The sequence below is a fragment of the Dipodomys merriami genome, unplaced genomic scaffold (assembly GCF_024711535.1).
Source record: "Dipodomys merriami isolate MVZ:Mamm:240054 unplaced genomic scaffold, mDipMer1.0.p SCAF_35, whole genome shotgun sequence".
NCBI classification, from domain to species: domain Eukaryota; kingdom Metazoa; phylum Chordata; class Mammalia; order Rodentia; family Heteromyidae; genus Dipodomys; species Dipodomys merriami.
Window position 1 is genome coordinate 8,922,541 of NW_027205048.1, and position 23,049 is coordinate 8,945,589.

A 23,049-nucleotide genomic window follows, 5' to 3' on the forward strand; every position below is an offset into this window, starting at 1 on the left:
ACAGATCTCTGTGTTAATACTCTGCAGTTTCTGTATAGTTCAGTATCTTAATAGCATTGATGTTGGAACAAAGCAGCACTGAAAGGTAGTATCAAGCCGCCCCCAAGCTAGTTATTTTAGGGAGGTGGAAAGTGTCCAATTACCACCCTCTTTGTATGTGTGGATATATATGCCCCTTCATTAAAGGAAGATATGCCTGGGGTAGGGTAGAGTCCCTGCCTATAGGGTGGGACATTACTTCTTCTGTGTGTGTGTGTGTGTGTGTGTGTGTGTGTGTGTGTGTGTGTGTGTGTGTTTTCAGGAAGCAATGGCTGAAAGTCCTTCAGTCAAAGCAGTTGAGACTCCTCTATCTCCATCTAGCACAATGAGTGCTGTGGGTTATGACTGCACCAGGGTGGGAGGGGGTGGCAGCTAGCCAGGATGGCCTGGGGCACTTTGATAAACAGACATCAGTATCAGAGCTGTTCTGATGTGCTTGCTGGGCTGCAGGAACAGGGAGTCCTCTCTGTGTTTGTGTATAGTTTTCTCTGTTTGAGATGAATGTTTGGAGTCATTAAAGGAAAAAAAAACATGTTTATACTCTGCTCCCCAGTTACCTAGGGTAATTTACTGCAGTAGCTCCTTTAGTTCATTAATAATATACAAATATAAATCAAGAGGAGAAATTGCCTTGTTAATTGACTTTTGTGATGATAATCTATGATGCATAAGCTCTCAACATTGCTCAACAACTGTGTGCCTCACTAGAACAAGTGACTTTGGAGGAAGCAGAAAGCCACCAAAGCAGGTGCTTGAAACCATAGTGAGGGGCTTTGCAAAAGTGATACTACCTCCTGAAATTTTTTCTCGGACTCTAGAAGTAGAGGACACACACACACACACACACACACACACACACACACACACACACACATGAGAGAGAGAAAGAGAGACAGAGACAGACAGAGACAGAGACAGAGAGGGAGACAGAGAGAGAGAGGAAGAGAAAAAATAGACTCAAACATTTTAGAATACAGCCTAAGTGTACTATAAAGGAAGGCCGCGGTAGATTATGCTGGGCTAGGTTGGGCTCTGCTGTACTGGACTGGGCATTGGTAGGCTTTCTGTCCTAGCTTATAGACTCTCAGCAAAATCATTTAGAAATATTACCATTAGACTCAGCTGAGTGATGCATTAGTCTCAAGAAACCAGATCTGCCCCATATCCATTCTCTTCTGATGTCCCCTGACTTGGATCTGTCTCTTCTTGCCCCCTCTAACCTTTGCTTATATAAAAGACACAGAACTTTTGTGGATTCAACAACAATGAACTAGAAGGTGGTAGAGTCCACTGATGAGGTTTCCCAGGCCTGCTGCCTTGTCATTCATATACATCTGAATCTAAAACCTTTCCTTTTTTTTTCTCCAAGAGAAGTCTGGAAGCTGAAGCATCAAATTCATGGCTGTGATTTAGACATTGGCTACCTGGTGGGCTCTTTTTGCTCCTTCTGAGTCTGTGTGGACCAGGAGGATGCCAAAGTTTAACCTCTCCTTGGAGAAACTACTCCCTTCTCCATGGGAGCCATGTAAATGTTTATGATAGATTTCAAAGGAGAGACAAAGGTAGTCTTTTCGTTTCATGTTTCATAGGGCACAGCCTTAATCTTTTAGCTCTCTTTTAGATCTCCAGTGCCAAGAGCCTCATACATGCTAGGCAAGTGCTCTCCTACTGAACTACAGCCAACCCCCATGGTTCTCCTGGATGGCTTTACCTCTGGGAAATTTCCTCTCTGACCTACCCTTAGACATTTCCTAATTTTTTCTCATTCTTTCTTTTCTGGATTAAAAGAGTAGGAGAAAGAAGCTTGAGATTAATGGGCAGTAAGTCAGAAGGCAAGAGGAAGAATTAAATGGGAATTAAGTAAATATGTACTCTAAAGCAGTGTTTTCAACCATGATCCATGAAATCAGTTTAATGGTTTACCACCAGCAATAAAATAAAGGATAAAAGAGAACAGAAAAGACTAGGGTGCACCATGTGTAGTAAGAGTAAGTTTTGTTTTATAAATCTCTTCTTTTGGTTTCATATGTACATGTGCATGCCTATGTATATAAAAGACCACTGGCAATGCACTTTTATGATTGTTTACATTAAAATTATTGAAAAATATGAGTTATTTAGATGACGTAGATAAGGTATTTATTTTTGGTTAAAATTTAACCCTGGTGTTGAAAAAAATCAGAGACCTCAGCCTTAGGAGGGGTTAGTGACATCACACTGAAGATAGTCTGGGTACCTAATTCCGTTCATAGGCGTGTGTGTGTGTGTGTGTGTGTGTGTGTGTGTGTGTGTGTGTGTCCTAGGACTTGAACTCAGAGTCTATGCACTGTCCCTGAGCTTTTTTTGCTCAAGACTAGTGCTTTACAACCATAGCCACAGCTCTACTTCCTGGGTTGCTTTTTGGGGGGTGGTTAATGGAGATAAGAGTCTCACAAGAGTCTGCCTGGACTGGCTTTGATCCTCAGATCTCAAGCTTCCTGAGTAGCTAGGATTACAGGCCTGAGCCATTGTTCAGAGTTTGTTTTTTTTTTTGGAGGGGGGTCCAGTCGTGGGTCCTGAACTCTGGGCCTGGGTGCTGTCCCTCAGCTCTTCAGCTCAAGGCTAGCACTCTACCACTTGAGCCACAGCGCCACTTCCGGCTTTTTTCTTTTTGCTTATGTGGTACTGAGGAATCAAACCCAGGGCCTCAGGCATGCAAGGCAAGCGCTCTACCACTGAGCCACCTTCTCAGCCCAAGAGTTTTTTTTTGTTTGTTTGTTTTTTGGTCATGGGACCTGAACTTTGGGTCTGGGCCCTGTCCCTCAGCTCTTCAGCTCAAGGCTAGTGCTCTACCACTTGAGCCACAGGGCCACTTCTGGCTTTTTCTGTTTATGTGGTGCTGAGGAATTGAACCCAGAGCTTCATGCATGCAAGGCAAGCACTGTACCACTGAGCCACCTTCCCAGCCCCATTCACAGAGATTTTTATTAACCTTTGTGTTACTTTCATTTGAAAGTGAAGAAGTTGGAGATAAAGAGCTAGATTTTCAATTTTTCTTGAGGATTTGGAGATCTGTCCATACCAGATATCTTTCTCATAGTTATTTGTCTGTCCCCATTCTTGTTCACCTGCTGCCTGGGTTCTGGAAGTTCCCTGGGCTTAGGGCTCCAGGATTACTCCATGGGATACAGTTGCTGCTCACTCTACACTGGAGTCCTTTCCCACCTCACACTGTTGGTCATAAACAACTCCACAGCTAGAAGAACCCAAGGTTCCTTTGGTCCAAGCCCTCATTTGTCAGGGGAGGGAAGGAGCCCAGCAAAGAGATGATTCAGCCAAGGTCACATAAGATCATTGGTGAAGTAGGTGGGGAAAAGGACAGGTACCCATTCCTGAAATTCAGACCTTACTATGAAATGTGTCCCATTTGTCTCAAAGGTCATTGCGAGCCCCTATTTTTTTCCTTGGGTCTCAGCCAAGGCAAATGTTTACCTTGCATAAGTGAAATTAGATCCTGAATGGCTCCTCCTTGGCTTCCACAATATTTAAAAGTCTCCGTGTTTACTCTCTATAACTTCCTGGTGGCCTTGTCATGGTGACAGCCAGGATTCAGTGAAGTAGTTGAAGGTAGGAAAAACAGTTGAGGTGTATTTTTGGTCAAGAATGATCACAGGTAATTCCAGCATCAGCAGCATGACATATGAGTCACCCCTGATTGTCCCAAATAGAAGGTACAGGGAGGCCCTATTGGCCCTTTTGCATAATAAAAATTAATGTATACAGAAGTAGAAAGAATAGTATAATGAACCCCATCCATCATTCAGATTCAACATTTGTCAAGATTTTACAGTTGTGCTTCTTTCCCTCCTTCAGTTTTTATTTGATATAATTGATAGCAAACATAGACAGTTGGATGACTTTTGAAACTTTCATCATTGTGAAATAATTTCATATGTAGAGGAATAATACAAAAAATTCCTATATCCCCTTTAAATGTTAATCTTGAAATGTAAACCCTTCTCATATTTGGTTTATGATTTTTATCATTCTTTATATAGAGTATTGTTAATATTTTTTGGATGTACAGAGCTATTACTGTTTTGAACCCATTTACAGGTCAGTGTGTTTTGAGAGATGTTTATGCTCTTTTCATCTTCACTGAAATCCAGTTGAATTATAGGCCATTTGCCAGACTCCAGAAGCTTCCTTGGGACCCTTTTCCAAGGCAGTCAGTGATCTTATTTTTATCTCTGTAGTTTGGTTTTGCCTGTTCCTGAGCTTGCCATAAGCAGAATCATCACCTACTTTATTTCTGCCAAATTATTTTAAAGCAAACCCCAGATTTCAGACTCTTTGAACTCTACATAATCCGCTTCTCTAAAAGTTACAGGAATTTTCTTATAGAATCATAATACCATTGTGATTCTGTAGAGTATCTTCATAATAAGCTACTTTGATTATTTTTATTTTACAGATGAGTACATAGATTCAAGATGTTGGAACTACTTGCCCATAATCCCTCACGAAGTGGCTGGAGATGGAGACAGTTTTTCCTCCGAGCCTCTACTTTCTGCATCAGTCCAAGCAAGGGGTGTTAGCTGCCGGAAAACAGGAAGGACCACATCTGGACTTACCCTTTCTGGCTCTTCACATGGTTGCTTTTAGCTGGGTCCCTTCAAGTGCCCCCCACTGTTCACTCACAGTGTGACAGCTGCTGCCTGCTGCCCGTGGCTATCCCTTCACAGACAGAAGAAAGGCAGCATTAGGCCACCAGTTGCCAAGCAGGAGGAGACCCACAGATGCATTTGAAGGCTGTCAGGAGTTTTCCATTCAGCAATCTAGACTTCAGAATGGTGCTAAGGCAACTCAAATAATCAAAACACTGAACCAACACATGCCTTTCTTATTTCAAACATTTGCAAATGAGCTCTAACAATACACGAACCCACATTTGTACAAAAAGGATATCAAAACCTGAAGCAATCTCATTTTCCAGGAGACCATCAACCAGGTAAGTCAAGGACTTCAGTGTATTCACAAATCAAAATTTTCACCCTTCCCAGAGGATCAATTGGTTTAGTGAAAACATCATCCTGGCTTGTTACTAGAGCTAGATGGAGCTGTTGGAATTTTTAGCAAAGTCTATATCCAAATTCCTTAGAAATAGTGTCTCTGGGGGCAGGGAAGATGGCTTAGTGGTAGAGTGCTTGCCTTGTATGCATGAGGCCCTGGTTTCGATTCCTCAGCACCACATAAACAGAAAAAGCTGGAAGTGGCACTGTGGTTCAAGTGGTAGAGTGCTAACCTTGAGCTAAAGAACTGAGGGACAGCATCCAGGCCCAGAGTTCAAGCCCTACAACCATCGAAAAAAGAAAGAAAGAAAGAAAAAGAAAGAAAGAAAGAAAGAAAGAAAGAAAGAAAGAAAGAAAGAAAGAAAGAAAGAAAGAAAGAAAGAAGGAAGGAAGGAAGGAAGGAAGGGGGCTGGGAAGGTGGCTCAGTGGTAGAGCACTTGCCTTGCATGCATGAGGCCCTGGGTTCGGTTCCTCAGCACCACATAAGCAAAAAGAAAAAAGCTGGAAGTGGCGCTGTGGCTCAAGTGGTAGAGCACTAGCCTTGAGCTGAAGAGCTGAGGGACAGTGCCCAGGCCCAGAGTTCAGGCCCCACGACCGGACCCCCCCCCCAGAAAAAAAGAAACAAGGAAGGAAAGAAAGAGAGAGGGAGAAAGAAAGAAAGAAAGGAAGAAAGAAAGAAAGAAAGAAAGAAAGAAAGAAAGAAAGAAAGAAAGAAAGAAAGAAAGAAAGAAAGAAAAAGAGTGTCTCTGCTCCCATATGATGGGCCTATGAACTGTTACAAAGTTTAAGGTGGGATTTTTCCCAACACAGTGATTGAAAGAAGGACCTTATGAAGCATGTGTGTGTATGTGGAGACTAAAGCAGGGGGAGGCTTGGGGGCTCTAACCCCCAAATAGGTGCTTATGAAGCAAGAGCTGCTTTTTCCTCTTTGCCAAGACAAAATGTGAAACTCATAAATTGTGTGAATCATTTCTAAAGGTGATCAGGTAGCAGGGGCAAACTAGGACTTGAATTCATCTCCCTGCCTGAATTCTGCTGACCTGCTCCCCAGCCTCCAGCCCTGATTTCATCTTCAGGAGCATCACCATCTCTTTTTCTACCCCACCAGCATTGTTCTGTCTTCACTAAAGGTAGGAAGGACTTTCACCTGCTTGTTCCTGGCTGCAGGGGCCAACAATGCCTCTTCTCAGGCCTGCTCATCACTAAAGGGGCAGAAGCAACACCCCCACCCCTAGAGCTTGATGGTGTTCCAAGACATGGGTCAGGAATAACTCTGGAGACAGGGCTTTTGTATTTTATTATTTTAGTTCACAAACACAATGGAAAAAAAATTCCTGCTAATAGGATTGCTAACTCAGCAGGCCTAGGCAAGTGATTTCAAGGGAATAGAAAGCATCCTGACACACCTGGAGATTGATTGCAAGTCCGAGACAATGACAGGCAGCCAGAAATTAATCAGAAAAGCTGCCTTCCACTAAAGGGAGGGGGTGGGAAGGGAATATGAGCACAGCCATTAGGAGACCAACTCCTATTGAATCTGTGCCTAAATTCTTGGTGTCCCCAGCTCCCAGGAACAGCTGGTTCCCAAGGCTGCTGAGTGCTAGCAGCTCCAACCACAGCAGTCTGCCTTCCTCCTAGAGGCAAGCAGTCCCACTACTATACCAGGGAGGGGAGCAGGTATGACAAACCTGTAGTGCCATCCCCTGCCATCTTGAGCAAGCACCATGTCTTTTGGGCCAAAAGAGGTCCCCTTTTTGAATCCTGGCCTGCCATCAGCAGCTTTTTTATATACAGGGCCAGCTTTTAGATTACTGTCTGTTCTCTGCTATCTTCTGCTGGGCTGCTGTCCTGTGGATCTCTTACACTAAGGCCTTCTGGGATCCTTGTCTCTCACCTCCTCCAGCTAGGCATCAAGGAAGACTGGGACTGAGAGGCTGAGGGTCACTGGGGAGCTGGCTGCTTCTAGGGAAGAGGAGGGAACAGGAGAGGTCCAGGCCTGGCTATGTCCCAGCACCTGTGTGGCTCACAAGCACACTGCTCTTTCAGGTAGCAGACTTCCCTGGAAAAAAAGGATTTATGGTTGCTTGATTTTTGGGGTGTAGTATCAACTCCTCAGGTGATATCCAGAGTGGTCATGAGTTGGCCTTTGTGGTCTGGCTAAGCATTTTCCAGAATATTCTAGGCTAATAGGATTCTTCCTCTGTGCCCTTTACCTTTAGATAGCTAGTTACTGCTCACCCCCCACAAGCCCTAGCTCTAGCCTTGCCTCTTCCTTGGCTCTGGGGAGGCCTCCCTGATGTACTCCTTCCAGGTCTGTCCTACAAGTGTCAGGTAAATATTACTCACCTACCACTACATGCTTTCAACCCCAGCTCAGTGCCACATTCCAAGGCAAATAAGCTTATAGAGATGCTTTCGGCCTTCCTTCCAAAACAGCCAAGGCTGTGGGGGAGGGGTGGAGAGGTGGCAGTGGCATGCACTGGCTTCATTTTTGTCTCTGTAATCGTGTTGCACAGGCACTCACGCTATTTGTGAACAGCCAAGACTATTCACCTATAGCAGCCTGGAAGCAAAGGGGTGTGTTTCTAGTTATTCATAGTCATCATTAGCAACATTTGGTTTCACTCGTGTCTCAACCTTAAGACACAACAGTAATTGCTCTGAGTGTTGCCCCCTATTGGTAGGGAGCATCAGTTGCTTCTTTATTTTCCTTCATGGAGTGAAGTACAGGCAGCACTGGAACCATTTAGATGGAAATACGCCTATTTGGAGAAGAAAGAAGAGCCTGGGTTTCTCTGAAGAGAGGATACTCACATTTCTGTCAGGAGAGGTATGCCTTCCACATCCAAACACCCCCTTCTCGGTCATGAGGCCTGAGCTCTGGACTTAGAGGTGTTGTAATCTGTGTGAGTGAGAAAATCTGGATTTTGTTCAGGCCTTTGCCTGTTAGGCCTGTAGTTGCTACTGGGCTGGACATGATACAACCAAACTGTGTCCTTTCTGATTAAGCTTATTCTCTAGGCCCACTGGTTCTCTGAGTTCCTACTTTTCTGCTTGATGATGAGAGAGCAGAGGAGGGTTCTGCTCTCGTGAAGAAGCTGGGACCATAAAGAAACTACTGTTTTGAAACTACATAAGGGAGGAGTTGGCAAGGACTTAAGAGGCTGGTCAGCCTGTTTCTGCCTTCCCATTCAATGATGCTAAGAGCTTAGAAGAGTTTGTTTGATTTAATATACAAAGAGAAAAACCTCTTATTGCTATGAAGGTAACTGAAGTGGCAACATGGCAAAGTAATCAGTGATTTGGATGGACAGATGCCTGGATCTCAATAACTGGTCCATCTCTAAGGAAGTTCAACTATGCAGGAACAGGACCAAGTCTATCTAGGCTGTTAGAGATATTTCAGGATATTAGGGTGTCATGTAGGAATGAGGACACCAACTTGAAAGGAACTCAGCAAAGCAATGTTTACACCACATTATAAAGGAGTACAGCCATACATACCCCCCACCCCACTGTGATGCTCTGCCCTCTTACCTAGATTGGTCAGGCTCAGGACTCACAGTCTCTTACGATTGGCTAACACCCAACACTGAAACCAAAAGGTCAGGGAATGAACAAAGGGTCTTGTGTGAAGAGTCTGGGCAAATCTCATTGCCTTTACATCTTAGATGGCAAATTTCACAAAGGAAGGAGGGCTTAGCAAAGCAAGAATCCAGAAAAAGAATCTAGATAAAGAACCCTGAATGGGGCAAGTAAAAATGTAGTCTTACAAAGGAATGTAACAGACTTTGATAGAAAAAGACATCTACAGCTATGTGAGCCTACCACCATGCAATTGACTGGTCCATTGGTGAGCAGTTGATGAGAGCTAAGCCAACCAAGTGCCTTTCTGTTAACTTTTTAGGTTAAATGGGAACCATTTAGAAGTGAGAGAGGAGCTATGGGTTGGTTTGATCTTAGTCATATGGAAAAAAATTGATGGAGATTGAAGTCCATAGAGGTATTTGAGTCTCTCGCCTCAGTTCTACAGTTCCGTCTCTCCCATTTTAGATGAGATACCTTTATGTCTGAATGAATTTGAATTGTGTTTTGTCACTTGTGACTGAAATGTGCCATATTATCAGCTTTCTATCACTGGGACACTATCAGAAAAACAATTTACAGGAGGAAAGGGTTTATCTTGGCTCAGGGTTTCAGAAGTTCCAACTCATGGTCACTTGGTGCCATTGTTTTGGTTCTGTGGTGAGGTAGAACATCACAGTGGAAAGTGTGTGGTGGAACAAAGCTATTCACCTCTGGCAGCCAGGAAGCAAAGAGAGGGCAGGGAAGGGGGGCCAGGGTCCCAATACCACTCCAAGAGTGTGTCCCCAATGGTCCAACTATGTTCAGCTAGGCCTCACATTTCAAAGTCTCTACCACCTCCCAAAAGTGCCATCCGTTGGGCCCAACCCTTCAACAGATGAGTTTTTGGAGTATGTGAAGATCTGAACCGTAAAGCTGGTGACATTGATTGAGATGCACAGTCCTCATAGACTGACATGTTGAATTGACTGACATGTTGAATTGAGATGCACAGTCCTCATAGACTGACATGTTGAATTGAAATCCCTTTGTACAACTACTAGATTTTTTTTTAAAAATTAATTAAAAAATAAGATCTGAACCATAAAATACTGATTCACAGAAACAAAATCCCATCAAGCATTTGACAGGCTGGGAGCTGTCCTTCACCTTTCCCCTCCCCAGCCCCCAGAAGACCTTTATTTCTGAGGTCACAAGGGAGTTTAGCAACTCTGAAGTATCTGTATCAAAATAGTATGAAGCTTCCTGGAAGAGCTATCACAACTCAACAAATAGACTAAGTGAAACATTTGGCTTTTCCTAATCTCTTCTGTTCTTAAAACCTCCTCATTGGCTTTTCTGCTCTGCTGCCCTTCATCTGACCTTGGCATGCCTATGTGGGGATGAAGGAATACTGGACTAGGAAGTTTGATTATCTCCCTTCCAGTCATGTGTCAGGCAAACCACTCTTAATGAGGGTTTGTTTTCTCAGAAGTAAAATGGGGAGAATCTTAATACCTACCTCATGGATCTCCTGGGAGACCTACTCACCTGAGAGTGAGGTTCCAAAAAGTGCTGTAACTATCTGTTATAAAATGAAAGCAGACCACATGGTCTGACAGCTCTTCAATAATTTGGTTTAATTCCAAGTCAAGAAACATGGTGGAATGGCCTCTCAGTGCCAGTTCTTGTAAGAGCTACAGATCCTGTAAGGAGCAAAAGAGATGAAAGTAGTTTGCAACTTATATTCTGATGGAGACAACAGAACACACACAGGCAAATCAAGAAATAAGTGGCTGTGAAATCTCTGAATGCAGAGAAACCTTATGAAGAAAACAAAATGGGGCACAAAGCCAGTGAGGTGTATTCTTGAGAAGGGAGGAAGGCAGGGCATTGAAACTGGGCTAGTCCTATAATATATAGGGCACGTGATTCATATAAGTCCATCTTATTAGGTCATATACCCAGCATGCTAACGGCAGGCCACAGCCAATGAATAACTTACATGAATGACTAAAAAACTCCCCAGACACATCAACCAGCCACTTTGGGACTTTAGCAAAAGAACAAATTGTATTAACAAAACAATACCTCACATAGCAAAAAGTACACACTGTAACTTTCCATTCTCTTCTTTCCCTTGGTATTCCTTTGCCATGGTTAATATTTGGAGAACCTTCCAGATCAAGGCTGAATTAGTACCAGCTTTTTTTTTTTTTGGACAGTCAGGCTTCAATTTTGTGGCTCCACATGTTGGTGTTTCCTGCTATTGACATCTTTAGAAAAAGATTTCTTCAAAGTTGGCTTGCATGAGAATTCTAAGTATGGGGAGGAATGCGGCTTTATCATTGTGCTGGAAGCATGACATCATGTGATTCTCAAAGAACTGAGCTTGGAGAGGATGTAGGAACTAAGACTAAGTCACAAAGCTAGTGAGAAGGGAGAACACCTGCTTCCAAGTCCTGGATGGGCTCACCTGGACGCTCAACTTTTACCAGTGACTCTGTCCAGAGGAAAGCAAGCATTACCTAGTGTGCTATGTAAAGCCACTCTATTGAGGCTCTGTAGCTCCTCTTCCCATTTGATCTTCCCAACATCTCCAAGAGCACAGTCTACCAGTTTGGTGGTGGTTCTAGAATGTGTGTTCTGAGCATTCTCACTGAGAGCCAGCAGGAACTAAACTGGAGACGGAAGTCAGAGGCAGAGGCCACATATAGGTGGCTTTTAGAGGCTACATGAAAAGTCTGAGAATGATATGCAAAAAAGGTTCTATTCATCAACCCTCATTATGATGCACACGACCAACAAACTCCTAACAAACTGAAACTTTAGGCAGTAAAGTAGCTTATCTAATTTAGAAGTTCAGAGAAAATTCTGTCTTTAGATGATGCTAGATCCAGGCTCTAATGATGTTCTGGAAGTTACCCCTTCATCTGCCCTTCTTGGGTTTCACACAATGATCCCCAGAAACATCAGGCCTCCCATATTAGTAGTATGATTCCTTCTAAATGGCTCTAAAGAGCTTACTCTAAAGATCTAAAAAACAGCACCCAGACCCTGAGTTGAAGACCCAGTACTGGCACAAAAAGACATAACAGCAAACAAAACCATCTAAGCAAGTTCTTCTGACTACATACTTCAATATTTAGCCAATGTTTCTTTCTTCCAGAGATCTGACCTTTCCAAATAACCAAACAGCTGTTCCTTTGCATTATGAATAGAGAGAATAATAATTAGAGACAGCCTCACTGTTCATTGACAGTGTGTTTCTCTGACAGGACACTGGAAGGTCTTTTTTAAAATGTGGGTCAGAGTTACACAGAAAGGGAACTCATGGAACAAGGACTAGGATATGTATTTAAGAGACCAAATGTATTAGACAGCAGTTTGTAGAATACTCCCTGTCCTTATTGCCTGAATAATACCCAGAAATCCTGGACAAGCTACACTCCTATTTGGTAACAGTCATTTTCTTTGAAGAATGGGATTGAACAGCAGACATGTGTCTTTTTACTTTATTTTACATTGTTCTTGTTAGCAAGTATGTATTGCCTTTTCAGTTAAAAAAATCAAAATAGAAACAACTCTTAAGTAAAAGAAAAGCAAGGTATCGGTGAGCATTGCTTACTATTCCTTACCCTATCTAGGTGCCCTTTTCAAACTGCAGAAGTTAGTCAGTGGGCATGTTTCCCAGACTACCTTGCTGCAGGTATCTGGTGTGATTTAGATTGTGCTAATCAGACTCCTTTGTGTGAGACGAGGGAGCATATGAGAGACATAGAGACTGTGTGTGTTGGCCAGTGCAGCCTCAGGGTTTGGGCTTTACTAAGGCAGTGCTGGCAGAAGCCTCAGGATTGATTACTAATTTGAGAGTACAGGTGTGGGGCACCATTTGCTGGTTTGCAGTCATGTAGCAGTGGTATGGTTCTGTGGCCAGCTGTGATACCAGCTTTCCTCTGTCTACAAGTGGCACAGTTCTTCAAAGTCAACAACGTTGGTAGCTCTTGTCTTCCTCTAGTTCTCTTTTATCTGACCTCTCATTGGATTCTGGAAGAGAGAAATGATAGATGGCTGGCCCCGGAGCCTGAGTTTGCCATATGACTAGATATTTTATCTTTATCCAACTCTTCTTAAAATTTAATAAACTGCCCATAATGAACACTTTTAAATGAACTAGCATATTTTTTTCTTGGCAAATTTAGATGGAGATCTGGGTGGTGGTAGGGGAAGCATTATTCCTTTGGTTTCAAAGCCCTCTGATACATTTAGGAGGCATGAGAGATTTGAAAAATATATTCTGATGGTACTGGGGCTTTTTAATTTTTTTGTGCCAGTTTTGGGGCCTTAACTCAGGGAAGAGATGCTGTCTCAGAGTTTTTTTGCTCAAGGCTAGTTAGTTAGTACACAGCACTTGAGCCACAGCTCTACTTCTGTTTTTTGCCATTAATTGGAGATAAGATTCTCATAGACTTTCCAACCCAGGCTGGCTTCAAAAAATGATCTTCAGATCTCCTGAGTAGCTAAAATTGCAGGTGTGAGCCACCAGTATTAGGTTTTGAAGTCAAGGTTTCACACTTTCTAGGCATGTGGGCTATCACTTGAACCTTGCCTCCAGCCTTGATTTTGTTGACTGTTTTTGAGATAGGGTCTTACTTCTGGCCCCAGAAGGTCCCTGAGCTCTAGTCTAATGGGATCACAAGCATATACCACATGTCCTTCCCTCCACAGAGATGAAAACTTGGGTTTCTCGGGCAGAGAATTCAGCCTTCCAAGTAACTAGGATTACAGATGTGAGCCACCACTGCCTAGCTCTTTCTCCTTTTTTAATACTAGGGTTTAGCTATATAGTTAAGGCTGGCTTTGAACTCAAGATCTTCCTACCTTAGTTTCCTAGGTTCTGGAATTGCAAGTGTGTGCTACCATGCCTAATTTGTTGATTAAGCTCCACTAGGGACACCACTTTATAAAATCCCACTCCAACAATTTGTGAGTTCTGAAGGTACAAGTTGAAAGAGCCAAGAAAACACTCTGGGAGCCTCCAACACCATCTGTCTACATTTTATTTCCTGTGCACACACTATCTCTGACATCCCAGAATTTCATTTATAGTCATTTTGTACAACTACTCTTCCTAGACCAAAGACAAATGGAAACATAGGGAAAAAAATAAGGAAATGGAAAAGCCCTAGTAGTTGTGTGTACACATACACAGAAGAAGAAAGAAGTAGAGAAGAGAGGAGGAGGAGGAGGAAGAAGAGGAGGTTTTCTGATTACCTCAAGAAGAGAAGGAGAGAGGAGGAGGAGGAGAGAGGAGGAGGAGGAAGAGGAAGAAGAGGGCAAGAAAAAGAAAAGAGAGCCAATATCTTGGGACACAAGGCCGAGAGAGATTGTTCAACTACCATTCTGACTAGTATTAACAATAGCTCCTTTTACCCTACAAATAAATAACTCACCTTTTCTTTGGATTTTCATTCTACTTCTTAAAATTGACTTGAGATATAAGTATGTGTGTATATGTGTATGTGTGTATATTTGTGTGTGTGCCAGTACTAGTGTTTGAATTCAGGGCCTCAGTTTGCTGGCAGGTGCTCTTCCATTTGCCCATACCTCCAGCTCCCCCGCCTTCTACTCTTTTATCTGAACACCACTGACATCTGAGAGATGCGGAGCTCAGGCAGGTAACTCTGTGACCACTGGATGTCAGTACTGATCTGTACTTGATAAGCGAACCTCTTTCCAGACAGCCCTCTGTGCACCAGAGAAGTAGCTGTGGAACCAGAGAAGTAGCTTGACCAGAAGCAAAGTGCACTGACTACATGTTTTAACATGAACAGTTGGGTTTCTCTGACCCCATGCTCCTTCTCTAGATATTCCTTCTCTAGGTATTCAGATCCTGATCTAGCAAGTATTAGAAAAGAACCAACCTTCGAAACATAGGCTTACCTTAGTGCCCTTCTTAATGTCCTTATTTAATGTCCTTGAGGAAGATTCAACTCTAGTAGTACAGAAAATGCCAGAAAGCAGAACTGACCGCTATTTTTGAAATGGGAAAAATTGGGAAGGATAATCTTGGCAAATGATGAGATTAATCACTGGGAAAGTGTAGTTTGAATTAAAAAAAAAAACAACTAAGAGTTAGCAGCCATTCCAGGTGGAAGAGGAGATGGGGTGAGCTTCTGGGCTGGACTCAGGGCATTGGGTGTTGGAATTTGAGTTTGAATCTCCTTTTCTCCTCTTAGCACTTCAGCTTCTCTGTGCAGTTCTAGATGAGGAAACTGAGAAGTTACATTTGTGAAGCTAGTAGAGGTTGGAACTGGGCTTTCTACCCAGTTTTGTCTGTCCTTACTGCTCTACCCATTGTCTTCTCTCTTCTGTCCCCCTTACCTTTGCACGCAAGTGACTTGTCTGAGATCACATGATGTTTGGGAAGGGGGAATGGAGGAATGGAGTGGGACTAAGTATTGAGGTTTTCTGATTACCTCGAGTGTCCTTCCTTCTTTCTCCTTGTCCCTTACCTTTTCCCCTTCCCTTTCCCCTCCCCTCTTTCTTTTGCAAGCCTGCAACCCCATTCTCCCCGCACATGGGAAAATGATCCCTTGTCTCCCCCAGCCCTTCTCCTCCTACACAAACTACCAGGGCACTTTTTCCTGGTAGGCTAAACCTTAGCAACAAGGTGTACACATCTAGCAGGTGCCATGGTAACCACTTGCCTAGTGAAATCTGAGGTGGTCACCATCCAGGTGGACCCTGGATGACTCCAGACTGGACTATGAGGTCCATGTTCCTCAGATAGCTGAGTGGTTCATGTGTGGAACTCTGAGAGAGGAGAAGCAACTCTGTCCCCTGGTTAGCAATAGGTGGAGGTCCTTATCACCTCCCCGACAAATGACAAGGAGGAGCCATCACGCCATCTGCCTCCAGTACTCTGTAAGGTAAGTTGAAGCTGGAGCATGATCTAAGCAATCACCTTGGCCAATTTCATACACAATGACAAGGTGGGCAGAGGCCTAGCTCACCTTGGATTATGGGTCAGTGTGACTTAGTGAAGCCTCAGACAGTGGATGAAGCCCTAGAGGGAGGGGCAACATGACTGCTGTCATTCACCAAACAAAAATCCCTGCCCAGATCCAGCTGTGACTTAGGTGGTGAGTGGGCAGCATAGAGGTGAAATGTCAGCACTTTCAAATTCATAGGCAAAGAGGACTTTATGGAAGTTTCGTTGTGGTGGGAACTGGTGCGGTTGACTGCTAAGGTGGTCTGGGGGGAGGGGCTTGGGAATAAGACCAAGAGTTGAGAACAATGTAGAAGACATATAATGTCATTGCATGTGTGTGTGTGACACATATATCTAAAGTGTAATGTTCAGTGGATTTTAGTATACTCACAGATGAATTCAACTTTTACCAGAGTCCCCATTAGAACATCTCATCCCTTGAAAAACAGATGCTGCATGCAGCCTTTAGCTGTCACCTCCTAACTCCCCAACCTCCTCACTTCCAGACATAGGCATGTACTTTCTGTCTTTATAGGTTTCCCTGTTCTAGACATTTCATAATAATGGAATCACAGACATGGTCATTGATGTCTAGAGTCTTCCGCTGGGCACTTCGTTTTGAAGATTTGTCCTACGTTGCAAGGTTCAGCTTCATCCTTACCTCCTCCAGGAAGCCCTTGTAACTCCTTAGATCCTCATGATTGCTTCTTAGGGCATTTTATGTATAGTATGAGATCATTCTAGAGCCTTTCTTCCCTATTGGACTACCTCACAGTCCAGTACTTGTGTTCCAAAAGCTTATTAGACAGAGTACTTGGGTCACTTTGTGACCAGAAGGGACATTAGATACAGGAGTGGTGAAGGAAGCAGCTGAGCTGTAGTGTGTTCAGCAAACTTCCAGAAGCTCTGGAACTGAGACAGTACTTAGCGTTAGGTGAGGGCTGGGCTTTGGTCACCCACATCAACACTCAACAGCCTTGGGATGCAGCTGCTCTAGGCAGAGACAGAGGTGCTGTTCTTGGGTGAGTTGTCTCTCTCCAGGCAAAGACAGGTTCTGAGAGGGATTCAGTGCCTGCTAGCAGCCAGCAGCTTTCTCAGTAGCTGGGCCAGCGGGGACGCTGTGGTGTCCTTTGTGGGCTGGAGGCCCATTGAGGTAGTGCCCATGTCACCTTCTTGCTTCTCAATTTGTTTCCATTCAGGCTTTGGGGTCAGGTGGACATGAAGGCAGATTCCAGATGTTGTACATATTATCTGAGAACTATGGAAAACTACCACCTCTCTGGTGGCCTGAGTCCTGTCATTTATAAGTAGAGATATGATGGTACCTGCCTAACATAGTTAGTGTGGATATAAGGGAGCTGGGGTATGCAGAGTTTTAATGATGTCTAGTACACAGTGAACTTGCAACAAACATGGGCTGATCTCTGGTTTTGTTATTGTCTTTCTGTGTGTGTGGTGCTGGGGATGGAAGCCAGGGCCTCACATATGCTAGGCAAGTGCTCAACACTTAGGTATATTCCTGCCCCTTGGTGATTCTTACTATTTTCAGGTGCTCAAAGCTTCCTGATGATTGACTTGAAGGAGTGGGAACTGGGTAAACTAAGGAACAGGTGCCATTATTGAGATGTTAGCACGGGGAAACCATTTTCTAAATTAGGAAGTATTCCAGACACACAGAAAATCATACAGAGAGATTTATTGGCTAGCTAATGCTCTTACCATCCAACCTGACCTGTAACTTTACAGAAATACTTGCAAGCCCTTTCCCCACTCCAAGGTGGACCTCACAGGGGATGGTTCATCACTGCCAGCAATGGTCCAGTGCTGTTGCTATCTATGTACACATATCTAGTGAATATCATCTTTTGCAGGTCTTACAATGTTATGTAAATGGCAGCCTAGTGGATTATTCTCTAGCATTTCTCACTGAGCACAATGCTTGATAGCAAGTATGAGATTTGCCTGTACTTTTAACCTGTAGCCCCTGTTCATTTATTTCCTTGCAGTGTTAAATCTGAAAAGCCCTGCCCCCATAGTGTTGGAAGTAGAAGGATAGCAGCTCTTTTCATCTGAACAGGTTGGTCCTGACTTCTCTTCAGTCATCCTCATCTTCTGGAGAGGTGGTATAGCCTTGTGGTCAGACCTCTGGACCCAGATCAGTGGCTTTGAACCCCCTTGACCAACGTTAACAAAGGAGTTCACAAAACTGTTATCTAGTCCTTCCCTAAATTCCCATTGTCAAGCAGTACTCTAAAAACCCAGACTGTCGGTTTCTTCAAACATATATACACAGGCTACCATGTTAGCGGGGAAGTGTTGGGCCAATTAACCTGTCACTGCCTCAGTTTCCTTGACTGTAACATGAGAATGACATTACCTCACACCATCCTCATAGGATTATTGAAACAGGGAGTGAAGTGGCTGGTACCTAGTGCCCTCTTAGGCAGGTTAGTGAAGCAGATGGTGTGGGGTTCAGCTCTGGATGCCCAATCCAGCCCCTAGGGCCTAGTTCTATTCCATGGGGACAGCCATACAGCCTAGGGTTTTCCACATCTGATGATGCTGCAGAGCTGAGGTGCTATTGTCCTGTTTGTACCCCATTCTTCATTCTTCCTGGCTCAACTAGGAAGACAGAGCTCCCATTTTCTCATGTTTCCCCTCTTGGACCTGCCTGGCTTCCTCAACACCAGCCTTGCTATTGCTTCTACCACACACATGAGTAAACATGTTCAGAGATGCAAGGTGAATATGCACAAGACAAACTCAAGCGTATGAATTTCTGAGGGTCTGTACCATAGAGGTGACCTCCCCAACCTCTGCTGGTCATCTACAGCCTGCCATTTTCTTGCTTGTGGGTAAGGGCAGGACTCAGAGGCTCAGAAAAGTTGTGTGTGTGTGTGTGTGTGTGTGTGTGTGTGTGTATGTGTGTGTGTGTGTGTGTTTTGGTCAGTTGTGGGGCTTGAACCTTGGGCCTGGGCACTGTCTCTGAGCTCTTCAGCTCAACGTGAGCACTCTACCACTTGAACCACTTGAACGGGGAGACCCGTGAGTGGCAATGAGTTTGGAGCCAGGTGGTGGTCAGCTGGTGTGATTTTCCTGCTTCCTGATGTACAAGTTCTGGCTTGTCTCACCTTGAAATTGGAATTTTCGCAGAGGAAACTATATCAAGGTAGACAGACTCTCTCTCTCCTTCACAACACATCACATGAATGTTCTTGCATGCAGTGATTTTCTTTTAAAATAATTCATAATGGCAGAGCTCACCACCATAATCGGTTTCTGTTTCCATTATAAATCCAATTTTGGAGGGGGATGGTGTTTGTCATTTCATCTTCCTCAGGGCTTCAATTATATATTTTCCTTTAAAAAAATAAAAGAAAAAGGCCTGTGAGTATATGTTTAAAGAAACCAACAGCCTGGGCTTTGTGAGGTTGGCTTAACTATAGGAATATTAAGGAATTCAGGCAAAAATCGAGTACAGTAATAACTACATACTCCCTTCCTTGTCAACTTTGATCAATTAAGAGTAGATGATGGGAATGTGTTGTTAAAAAGTGTATTGATGCCTATCAATGGGAAAGAGTTGTGATTGATTAGTGATGTCTGTCATGTCCCCATGTGGGAGGGGAGAGTAAGTGGTCCAGAGAACCCAGAAAACATTCATCTGTAATAGAGTATGTTTTCTCCTAATAGAGACTGTATGACATTTGATAGTTGGAGAAATAATTTATGTGCTCTTTTCTTTTAACTCTCCTGTCAACTGTATAAATTCACTAAGGGTAATCTCTCTTCCTACTAACTAATTTATCTGTTAAATGCTCACTGAGCAATATCTGCTGATGACTGCCACCAGTTTCTTCTTTCCATCCTTCTGTACATGCTGCTTTTCTCATCAAGAGGTGGGGTATAATTTATTTCCCCTCTGTCTGGGTGATTTCAGCCACTTGCTTACCCACAGGTGAAGTGATGTTCTGGGTTGTCGAATAAAGGTCTTTTTTGGGGGTTGGGGGGGGTCCGGTCGTGGGGCCTGAACTCTGGGCTTGGGCACTGTTCCTCAGCTCTTCAGCTCAAGGCTAGCGCTCTACCACTTGAGCCACAGCGCCACTTCTGGCTTTTTTCTTTTTGCTTATGTGGTGCTGAGGAATCGAACCCAGGGCCTCATGCTTGCAAGGTAAGCACTCTACCACTGAGCCACCTTCCCAGCCCGAATAAAGGTCTTATGCAGCTTCTCGAGTTCAGTCCAGGCCTTCTTGAAACATTTGTATGTGGAGCCCTGATCTGCCATGTAAGAAATCACCCTTCTAGAAAGACCATGTGGAGAGCCCCGTAGTCAAGTGGGAAGAGCATGGCTAAGCCCACTTCTCTCTCACCAAGGCAACCAGCTATGCGAGAAGCCATCTTGGACTCCCAGGCTCCACCCAGTAGCTGGCTGAATATTGGTGAGTTATTCATTTTGAGGCTGTGTAGAACAGAGGACTCACCAAGCTGAACCCTGCCTACATTTCTGATTCACAAAATCATTAAGTAAAAACATTAGGATTAGAAAATACAAAGTTTGGGACTGATTTGTTGTGTTACATAACCAGACTCTCTTTGACATTCAGTGATTGGTAAGTCTTGGGAGAGAGGGACACATAAATCAACAAATTATAATTTGGTGAAACCAGATTCTAAATGGTTAGGAAATCTTTCTAAAGAGTGATGTCTCTCTGGCTTCCGACGCTGTTGCTCTTGAGATGTATGACCCACAGGACCCCATGACTCACAGGGAGTCTGTTTTATTTTTCTGGGAATACATCTAATAATGAGAGAAGAGGTCCCAGTGCCCAAGTCTAAATTTAGTGACTATTTTTCTGGCCATAGCTGGAAGAGTCAGGAGTTGACAAGTACTCAAGATGTGGTTTAAAAAAGTTTTCTAGCAGTATGTTGAACTTAGAATGGAGAGTCACAGGGAATGGGTATCATTGGAACCCAATCATAGTGACAGCAGCCCTCTTAGATGTAGATTTCATAGCTTTGGCTTTGATGACATATGGGGTGGTTCATTCTCTACTGGAGCGGAGAGAGTGGTCTTCCACATTGTAGAATGATTAACAGCAATCTAAAGTAGATACCAGTAGCCTCCCATCACTAGGCATGGCAATGAAAAATGTCCCCAGACTTTGTCAATATCCCTGAGAGCAAAGTCACCTCTAATTGTGGACTTTACTCTTTTAGAAATAACCACTCCCAGGGCTGGGAAGGTGGCTCAGTGGTAGAGCGCTTGCCTTGCATGCATGAGGCCCTGGGTTTGATTCCTCAGCACCACATAAGCAAAAAGAAAAAAGCCAGAAGTGGCATTGTGGCTCAAGTGGTAGAGCGCTAGCCTTGAGCTGAAGAGCTGAGGAACAGTGCCCAAGCCCAGAGGTCAGGCCCCACGAACGGACCCCCCCCCAAAAAAAAACAGAAAAAACCACTCCCAAATCCACGAGCCACCTGTTCCTGTCTTTGTTGAAATATTCTAGTTGGACTTGTGTATCCATAAACTTTCCCAATTCTTTCAATGATTCAAAGTTGGGTTTTGTATCTTACAACCCAAACTCCTGTTGTACTCTGTGCTGAAGGCTGAAGTTTGATTACAACTCAGACTGGGGAGGCTTTGGTGTGGTAGAATTGTTGGGCAGGTGTGCGGAATAACACTCTGACAGCAGCTGTATGGCTGGAATTGTGTGTAGAAGATAGGCTGAGGCTGCTGGACCTAAGAACCATTATCCCTACCTCCTAGGTCACACTCAGATGTGCAAGCCAGGGGACCATGGCTCCAGGAACTTAAGTCAGTGCAAATCACAGAACCAAAGGCTTCCCACTCTCTCCCCACTTTTCATCATCTTGAGATGGAAGATTCTGCGTGGAGACTTCAAAGGCTGGTGTTCCGTGAGATGCTTCCTCTTTATGAAAGAATCAATCCCTGTCTATGTTTCACAGACAAATTAAAGTGAGGAGCTAAAGAAAAGTTTGGGATTTCTAGGTCTCATGTCTTCCCAATGTCAAACCAAGAGGAGTCCTATGGCTTCACTCATCAGATAGCAGTGTGTCTTTGCTCTTTTGGCTGGGTGGATGTTGAATATGTGCCTGAGGGTCTTTCCTCTGCTCCACAGAGAACAGAGATGACCTTTTACTCTCAAGTTGCAGGGCTGGAGGTGCTCTCTCTCTCTCTCTCTCTCTCTCTCTCTCTCTCTCTCTCTCTCTCTCTCTCTCTCTCTCTCTCTCTCTCTCTCTCTCTCTCAAACAGCCATGCTGCATGGGCAGGGACCAGATCTTCTTCCCTGGAGACTCCCATCTTTTCAGCTTCTTGTTCACTAATCTTACTACTGCCCAGGATAGATTTTCTGAAGGTTTCAAGTTCAAGTTCTCTGAGACAAGAGATATACTGATTCAGGCTCTGATCTAGAATTTGGGCTCTTGGAAAACTGGAAAGCACAGGTTTAGGGGTTGTGAATCAGATACAGAGCACGGAGAACCTTTATGGGGAGAGGCTATGAGAAGCGGCTTGTGAAGCTGGACCTCCTAGCAATCCCAGGGGAAAAACAAACAAACAAACAAAACGTGTCCTTGGTCGACACCACTGGGAATGCTGGCATTGCTGCTTTGCAAATCACTGGCTGTGGTTCTGGACCCAGAAGTCCTGGTTTCCAACCATCTGGCCAAATCCAGTAGCACAGGACGAGGTATACCCAAGGGAGGCCACTTCAGAAGAGTTTGGCTTTCAGGAATAAATTCCCTTGGGAAACTCCACAGGCAGCTTAAACCTCAAAAAAGCTACTCATTAGAAGCTTGGGGAGCTGTTAATTGCCCTGTCCAGCCAAGATGGAGTGGGGCTGTGCCAGCCTGCTGAAAAATAATGAAGTTGCTCGAAGTTCCAGCTTCAGTCCAGTTGGCTTGGTGTCTCTTCTGCCTTCTCCTCCTCCTCTAACCATAGATACTACGCTTCCCCACTCCCCGCCACAGCTCTGCTGCCCTCACTGCTATTTAAAAAAAGACATGCACACCGAAATACAGAACCCAGGAAAAGCTGGGCTCTCCGCATTATAAATGTATACACTTCAAGCTATGTTTACAAAGGGACACGAATGAACTAATGGAGCCATTTCTTATCCCTTCTCACAGAAGTATAAAAGCTCAAGAAAATCATTCAGTCTGGGGCAAGCTGTGACTTTTAGTTGTCATGGCAACACTCCCACCTCTGATACCTGGTCCCATACAAGAAAGACCACAGAAGGGGAAGCTTAGGAGGTCTGCATGCCAGCCTTGGCTCCAACAATAAGTAACTAGCCTCTCTGGGATCTTGGAATGGGAATGATGAACTAGTCAATCTCCAAAGTAGTTTTTGACAGGAATATCCCGTGGTAAGTTCTCTGAGTG

The 23,049-nt window shown here is 44.0% G+C and overlaps 2 long non-coding RNA genes across 3 annotated transcripts; one reads left to right on the forward strand and one right to left on the reverse strand.

Annotated features, from left to right (window-relative positions):
* Window positions 1-4,456: 4,456 nt before the first annotated feature.
* LOC138803910 (uncharacterized) lies at window positions 4,457-10,977 on the reverse strand. Of its 2 annotated transcripts, XR_011365086.1 has the most exons (5): window positions 10,746-10,977; window positions 10,206-10,360; window positions 8,628-8,682; window positions 7,905-7,992; window positions 4,457-4,616 (listed from the first exon to the last, which is right to left on the reverse strand). It is a non-coding gene; the product is annotated as an uncharacterized lncRNA (long non-coding RNA). The 2 variants fall into 2 exon arrangements; XR_011365087.1 differs by lacking the exon at window positions 8,628-8,682.
* Window positions 4,499-21,496, forward strand: LOC138803912 (uncharacterized). The gene is made up of 3 exons (XR_011365089.1): window positions 4,499-5,029; window positions 6,069-6,220; window positions 21,413-21,496. It is a non-coding gene; the product is annotated as an uncharacterized lncRNA (long non-coding RNA).
* Window positions 21,497-23,049: the final 1,553 nt, after the last annotated feature.